The sequence below is a fragment of the Equus caballus genome, chromosome 2, assembly GCF_041296265.1.
Source record: "Equus caballus isolate H_3958 breed thoroughbred chromosome 2, TB-T2T, whole genome shotgun sequence".
Taxonomy (NCBI): Eukaryota; Metazoa; Chordata; class Mammalia; order Perissodactyla; family Equidae; genus Equus; species Equus caballus.
This window is the reverse complement of record NC_091685.1, coordinates 20,218,316-20,224,205: the sequence shown is the minus strand read 5'-3', so window position 1 is coordinate 20,224,205 and position 5,890 is coordinate 20,218,316. Positions and strand designations below refer to the sequence as shown.

At 51.3% G+C, this 5,890-nt stretch overlaps 1 pseudogene; it reads left to right on the top strand.

Annotated features, from left to right (window-relative positions):
* The first annotated feature begins 779 nt into the window (after positions 1-779).
* On the top strand, positions 780-1,042 carry LOC111770325 (acylphosphatase-1 pseudogene; annotated as a pseudogene).
* Positions 1,043-5,890: the final 4,848 nt, after the last annotated feature.

The following is a 5,890-nucleotide window of genomic DNA, read 5'->3' as shown; positions in this document are numbered from 1 at the left end:
GTGCCTAGCTCACAGGATTGTTGGGAGGATTAGGAGTTAATTCAGACAAGGGACTTGAAGAGAGCCCGCTACAGAGCAGTGCTCGATAAAGACGAGATGCTGTTGCATAAAAATGAGGGTGAAGGAGGGTTGAGGGGCGACCCCAAGGACCCCCGCCTCGCAGCAGTGCATCTGATGGGAACCACACAGTCCAACCCTTTCTCTGACTCCCGCCGTGTCAAACTTAAACAGCTGTCCTGTAGTTTGTTCACAGCTGGTGGCAAAGTGGGAGTCAGCTGCTACTTCCTTGTCTTTCCAGGGCCCAGGGAGAAGCTTTCATGAAAAATCACCAGGGCCCCTTCCTGGTGCCTTTCCCATCATCCCCCAGCTGCTCAGCCCCTGAGTCCCAAGGCTGGAATTCGTTCAACTGCTGTTTATTGACCATACACTCTGGGCCAGGCCTTGGCCAGGGCATGGGGGCTACCACGGTGAGACAACAGACGCAGTCCCTGTGTGTCTAGAAAACAGACCATAGACATACCTACGATGAGACGACAGGTCGTGGTAAGCACTATGAGGGAGAAGAAGCCAGGGTGAGCGATGGCGCTGGGGGAGGGTTAGATGAGGTGGCTGGGAAGGCCTCTCTGATAGAGACACAACCAAGTATTTATCATCGGTAAATAATGTCTGCACACTCTAAGCTTCTGAGCATGGCGATTTTCCCATCTTGGGGAAGTGTTGGCGTGGTGGTCACCCACGTGATCTTGGCAGCCTGGGAGGAAGACAAGGAGGGTTTGAGCATGGCAGAAGGGGATACCCTGAGGTCAATGGATTATGAAATTTGGGGAAACATGCCAAGGGTGTTTTTGCACAAGCGCACTCAGGTTGAGGGTAAAAAGCTGGGATTGGAAGGCTGGGTGCAGAGTGCTGACTGGGGCACGGGGCAAGGACGGCTGCAAGGTCCTCTCTCCAAGATGCATGGTCAGACACCGACAGAGCGAACCTCAACAACAAGAAAGTCATCTCAAGGTTGGGTTGCTCAGCTTTCCAAGTTGTGAAGTAATGGCCTGAATTAAATTTTCAGACATTCAGATGTCTGAATATCACTGTATGTTACATGTATTGATGAGAGGATTAAAACTGCACACAACTCTAACCAATAAAAATGTACTAGAACTTTAAAAATGATATTGGAATGTTATAAACAATATTACTAAGAAATAAAGAAGCAAGTTAGAGGATTATCTAAGTGAAGAACTTTCTGGTAGAGAAAACAGCATGTTCAAAGGCCCTGAGACTGGGACAAGCTGAAGACTGGAACAAGCTGAGGACTTCTCTCAGTGTGAGAAGGTAGATTGCTCTTTAGAGTAGACAAAATAGTAGATGTCAATCATGCCTATTAAATTAAAATGCGTGATAATCCAGGAGTCCGGTGGGTTGACCCATCCTGCTCAAGGTCACTCACCATCCTAACTGAGATTGCTTCCAATCCTGTTGAGACAGAAAAAACCACAGACTACATAGTAACCCAATGCATGTTAAAAACTCTATATTCATTAACAGAAAGAAGAAAACCATAAATGAACACAGCTGCCTCCTCTTACTGAACGATCAGTCGTATTTCACGTACAGATCACAGAGGCAGGTAACTCAGACGTGGTTAGTAGCAAATGAAAAAAATCAAAGCAAAATAAGTTAAAAAGAGACAAAGCAAAGAGAATGCTCCTCCTAAATCAGCCTTTTCGAACTGCTTCGGGGCACCCTGGAGGGGCCTGTGAAATGCCAGGCTCAGGCTCGCCGGCATTTCTGATGCCCGTGTGGCCCCAGCGGGGACATCCACGGGCTCTCCGATGCATCCCGGGAGCTCAGATAATCACTGTTCAGAGACAGCTGAGACGACGTGAAGCAGGTGCCCCGGGCCGGGCGTTGTGTTAGACGCCTAATCAGTGCTGTCTCCATTAATTACCAAAAAGTCCTGGGAGCTGGGTACCACTTTCCCCATTTCACAGATAAGAACACTGCATCCCAGAGAAGGTAAGAAAGTTGCTAAGGGTATGAAGCTTACATCACCTCGAATCCTGGCCAATTCAGGAAATTTGTAAGATCTTGGTTAAACAGTAAAAGATTGGCCCTGAGACGAGAGATTGGAAATGATGAGGTCAAGATTTGAAGAGAGAAAGGGGACAGAAAAGCAACATTTGTTGAGGCCCAAGACAAGGTATCTTTCTCCCTCCTGGGTCCCATTCAGTCCTCATGATTACTCTCTAGGACGAGGCTTGTTGTTCCTCCATTCAAGACGAGGACACTGAGTCCCCATCAGAGGGACTGACAGACCTGCCCACGGTCACTGGCTGGTAGCAGAGCCCAGATTCCAAGCCAGGTGTGTCTGGCCTCACAGCCCACAGCGGCTACTACACTTGCTCCTGGTGCCGGGTGTGGTGGGACCTGCCTGTCCTGGAAACCACCGTGCCGGGGATGTGGCCCCAGCTTTTCCAGTGACTTGTTGTGTGACCTTGGGCCCATCGTTGCCCTGTCTGGGTCTCAGTTTCCTCATCCATGAAATGAAAGCATGGGGGGATGATTTCCAAGGCCCCCTGGACCGTGAGCCTCAGAGTCTGCGAGAATCAAAAAGCAAAACGCAGACCAAGACTGGTCGTTGGCTCACTCCTGCCCTTGGCAGCACACGAGAGGAGAATAACAATCCCTGTTGCCGCGTCCGTGTCTGTCTCACCCCGACCTCCCACCACCCCGGCTGCCATCTGAGCACGCGGAGCCTCCCGCCCTGGGCAGTCAGGGACCTGCCTTCATCCTTGCCTTCTCCCTCACTCCGCCCCGCGTCTCTGCCCCACACCAAACCCAGTCCCCTCTATCTCATTAACTCCTCCTACATTGGCCCCCGTCATCTCCACCCCCAGGGCGTGTGCCTTGGACCCCTGGCCCCATTCTCCTCCATGAGACAGTGGCCAGAAGGATCTTTGTTGGATCAGATCTTTTGCGTGCTCCAAACCCCTCACTGGCTTCCAAAGGCTTATGGGATAAATCCGTTAACATAACAGCTGACATTCAAAACCCTTCAAGACCTGATCCTAATCAACCTTAATCAATGAATTTCCATGCACCACCCTCCTCCTCCTCACTCCACCCACATGTCAGTCTCGTGTTCTGCTTTTCCACCTCACTGCCAGGACATGCTATTCTCACAGTCTGGAAATTTCCAGCTCTCCCCTGGTCTCCGCTCCCCACCCTGACCTGGTTCAAACGCCTTCCTCCCAAACACCCTAGCAAGGTCATAATCCTTCCCTTCTCTCCGTTCCCATGAATCTTTTCATGGCGCTTTGTACAGACCATGATTTATTCGATGCCGCATCTCCAGTGCCTGGCACTGAGCCTGACATGTGGAATGGATGTAGATGCATATTTGATGGATGAACGGAAGTTTGACATCTCATTCTCTCGTGGGCCAAGGATTTGTTTTCGTCTAGAATGTCAAGTTACCCAGGAAAGCTCTGTCCATCACGCAGAGCACCACTGTCCGCATCAGCAATGCCTCCTGACGTCCCCTTCGCCCACGCCCGGGCGTCCTGCCAGCTTGGTGCCTGGGAAGCTCTCTCTCTCTCGTGGTCCCCTGTCCTTGGTCTGGGAGGACATTGAGACTTTTTCTTTTCTCTTCTGTCCACCTTGAATCCTGAGGTCCTCCATCCATGGGCAAGTCAGAGAGGACAAGACAAAGGAAGTCTACAAGGAGGGCGTGAGATGTTACCATAACTAGCTCCTTGAGACGCACACATCCAGGTTGTAGGAAAGAAGTTCAACCAATAAGATCTAGACAGGTGATGATCCATCCAGAAACAAATGACAGCAGAGATCTATGGCTATTGCTGAGTGACCGTGGTCTATTGTAAAGTGAGAGGTTCGGATGGAACCCAGTCTGTACGATCCGACTCCATTCTGGCAAACACGGAAAGAGTCGGAGTGGCTACACACCCAAATGTCATGGAGTCTCTTTCCGGATAGTGAGGACCATGGATTACTTTTACTTTTGTCTTCAAACTTTATGCTCTGACTTTTTTTTACAAAGAGCGTGAATTTTTATGTTCAGAAAAACATTAATGCTGTTTTCATATTGAAAGAAGAGGGGGGAGAGGGCAGAGAGAAGGAAGAGGAAGAGATAAATCAGACGCAGATGAAGACAAAGATAACCACCCGAAAAGATGCTCCGAGCTTCTCCTCTCCACTGGCTGCCCAGGAAAGACGCTCTGATCGTGACTCCAGCGCTCACCCCGGGCCCTCGTCTCCTGCCTCCAGCCCCTCCTCCAGGAACCGGACTCCTTCCAGCGTCTAACGCCCAGCTCCACCTCCAGATGTCAACCCCCGTCCTGTCTTTGGCTGAGGGGTTAGAGAGCTCATCAAGACTGTTGGCTCAAACCAACTCCTTCTGTTCATCTTGCTCTGAACAAAACACCAGGGCAGGAGCCCGACCTCTTACCCTGGTGCCCGCGAGGGGAGACACATGGAGACCCTACACCAATGGCCAGCTGGGCTCCACCTGCAGACACATTCCTTTAAGGCTGGTGATGAGCACCCACAACGGAGGGTTTGAGTTGGTTAAAGCCTGGATGTGAATCTGCAGGGCGTTGGGCTTCCATCCAGAGGCCACAGGTCCTGGCCCCTGTGCCTAGCATTAGTATTGCACTGGCATGATTATTTAACTTCCCTGCCCATCAGTTTCCTCACCTGTAAGGTGGGGATGATAATAACACCGATGTCACAGGACGTGCGAGAAGACTGAACCAGGTGACACCTGTCAAGCCCTCAGCACCGTGCCTGGCACACAGTAGGCACTCAATCGATAACAGTTTTTATTATCGATGGCAGAATTGTTCTGGTCCTGCAGCGGGCAGGTCATAGACACACCGAGGCCATTGGCAGGCCTGCTAGCAACAGGAGTCCCGTGTGTCCTCGTCAGTTACCATTAGGAGGCTGGCAACGCCTGAGGGATTCTGACGGAGGGAAAATCGATCGGGATTCATGCACGGGAGAAAGAGCTCCATTCGTCAGGGGAGGGTGGCTGCACAAGAGAAATAGGAAGGGCCCCTCTCAGCCCATCCTCTTTCCCCCCTGAGAACATCCAGCCTTATTTAAATATAACAAGGAGCGCGGTTGCCACCTCCATCATGGCTAGTTGGGAAGCAGAAGATGCCACAGCCAAGAAGAAGGAGGAAGCCATCTGACTGTGAGGCCGATGCCTCAGGACGTCTCTAGTGAGCTGCACGAGAGAAGCCACGTGTGTGGTCAGCAGCAGGAGCGCTCCAGCCAGGAGGCAGCTGTGGGGAACCCAGGTTGGGTAACGGGGGGCTACTGGACATCTGGGGCGCTTTCATGGCCCTCCACCATCTTTTGGCACCAGGACTTCTCCTCTGGCTTCCTGCATCCCACATCTCCCAGCCCATGGCTCTCAACTGACAGCCACACTGATGTTTCAGCCCACATTGGGGTCCACCCCAACAGGTCAAGAGCCATTTTTTCATTCAGCCCACAAACCTGTGTGGTTGCCTGGTGTGTGCTGGGGGAGACACAGAGACGAAACTGATACAGATCCTCAGGGGACACGTCCTTTCGTCAATGAGATGTGGCAGGTGCACAGATAAACCCAAGTCATGTCACTCTTCTAGTGAAAAATCTTCAGGAGCCCTTCAGTGCCTGCACGATGGTGTCCAAACACCTGAATACAGCATCTGAATCCTCTCACGATCAGCCATAACTGACCTGTTCTGTGTGAACTCCAGCCCCATTCCTTCTCCTCTTCCATCAATTTACCTCCTCTATTCCAGCCTTGCTGAATGCCAACTTGTTCATGCCTCTGGGCCTTTGCCCATGCTGTATGCTTCGCTATTTGACAAACTTCTATGCA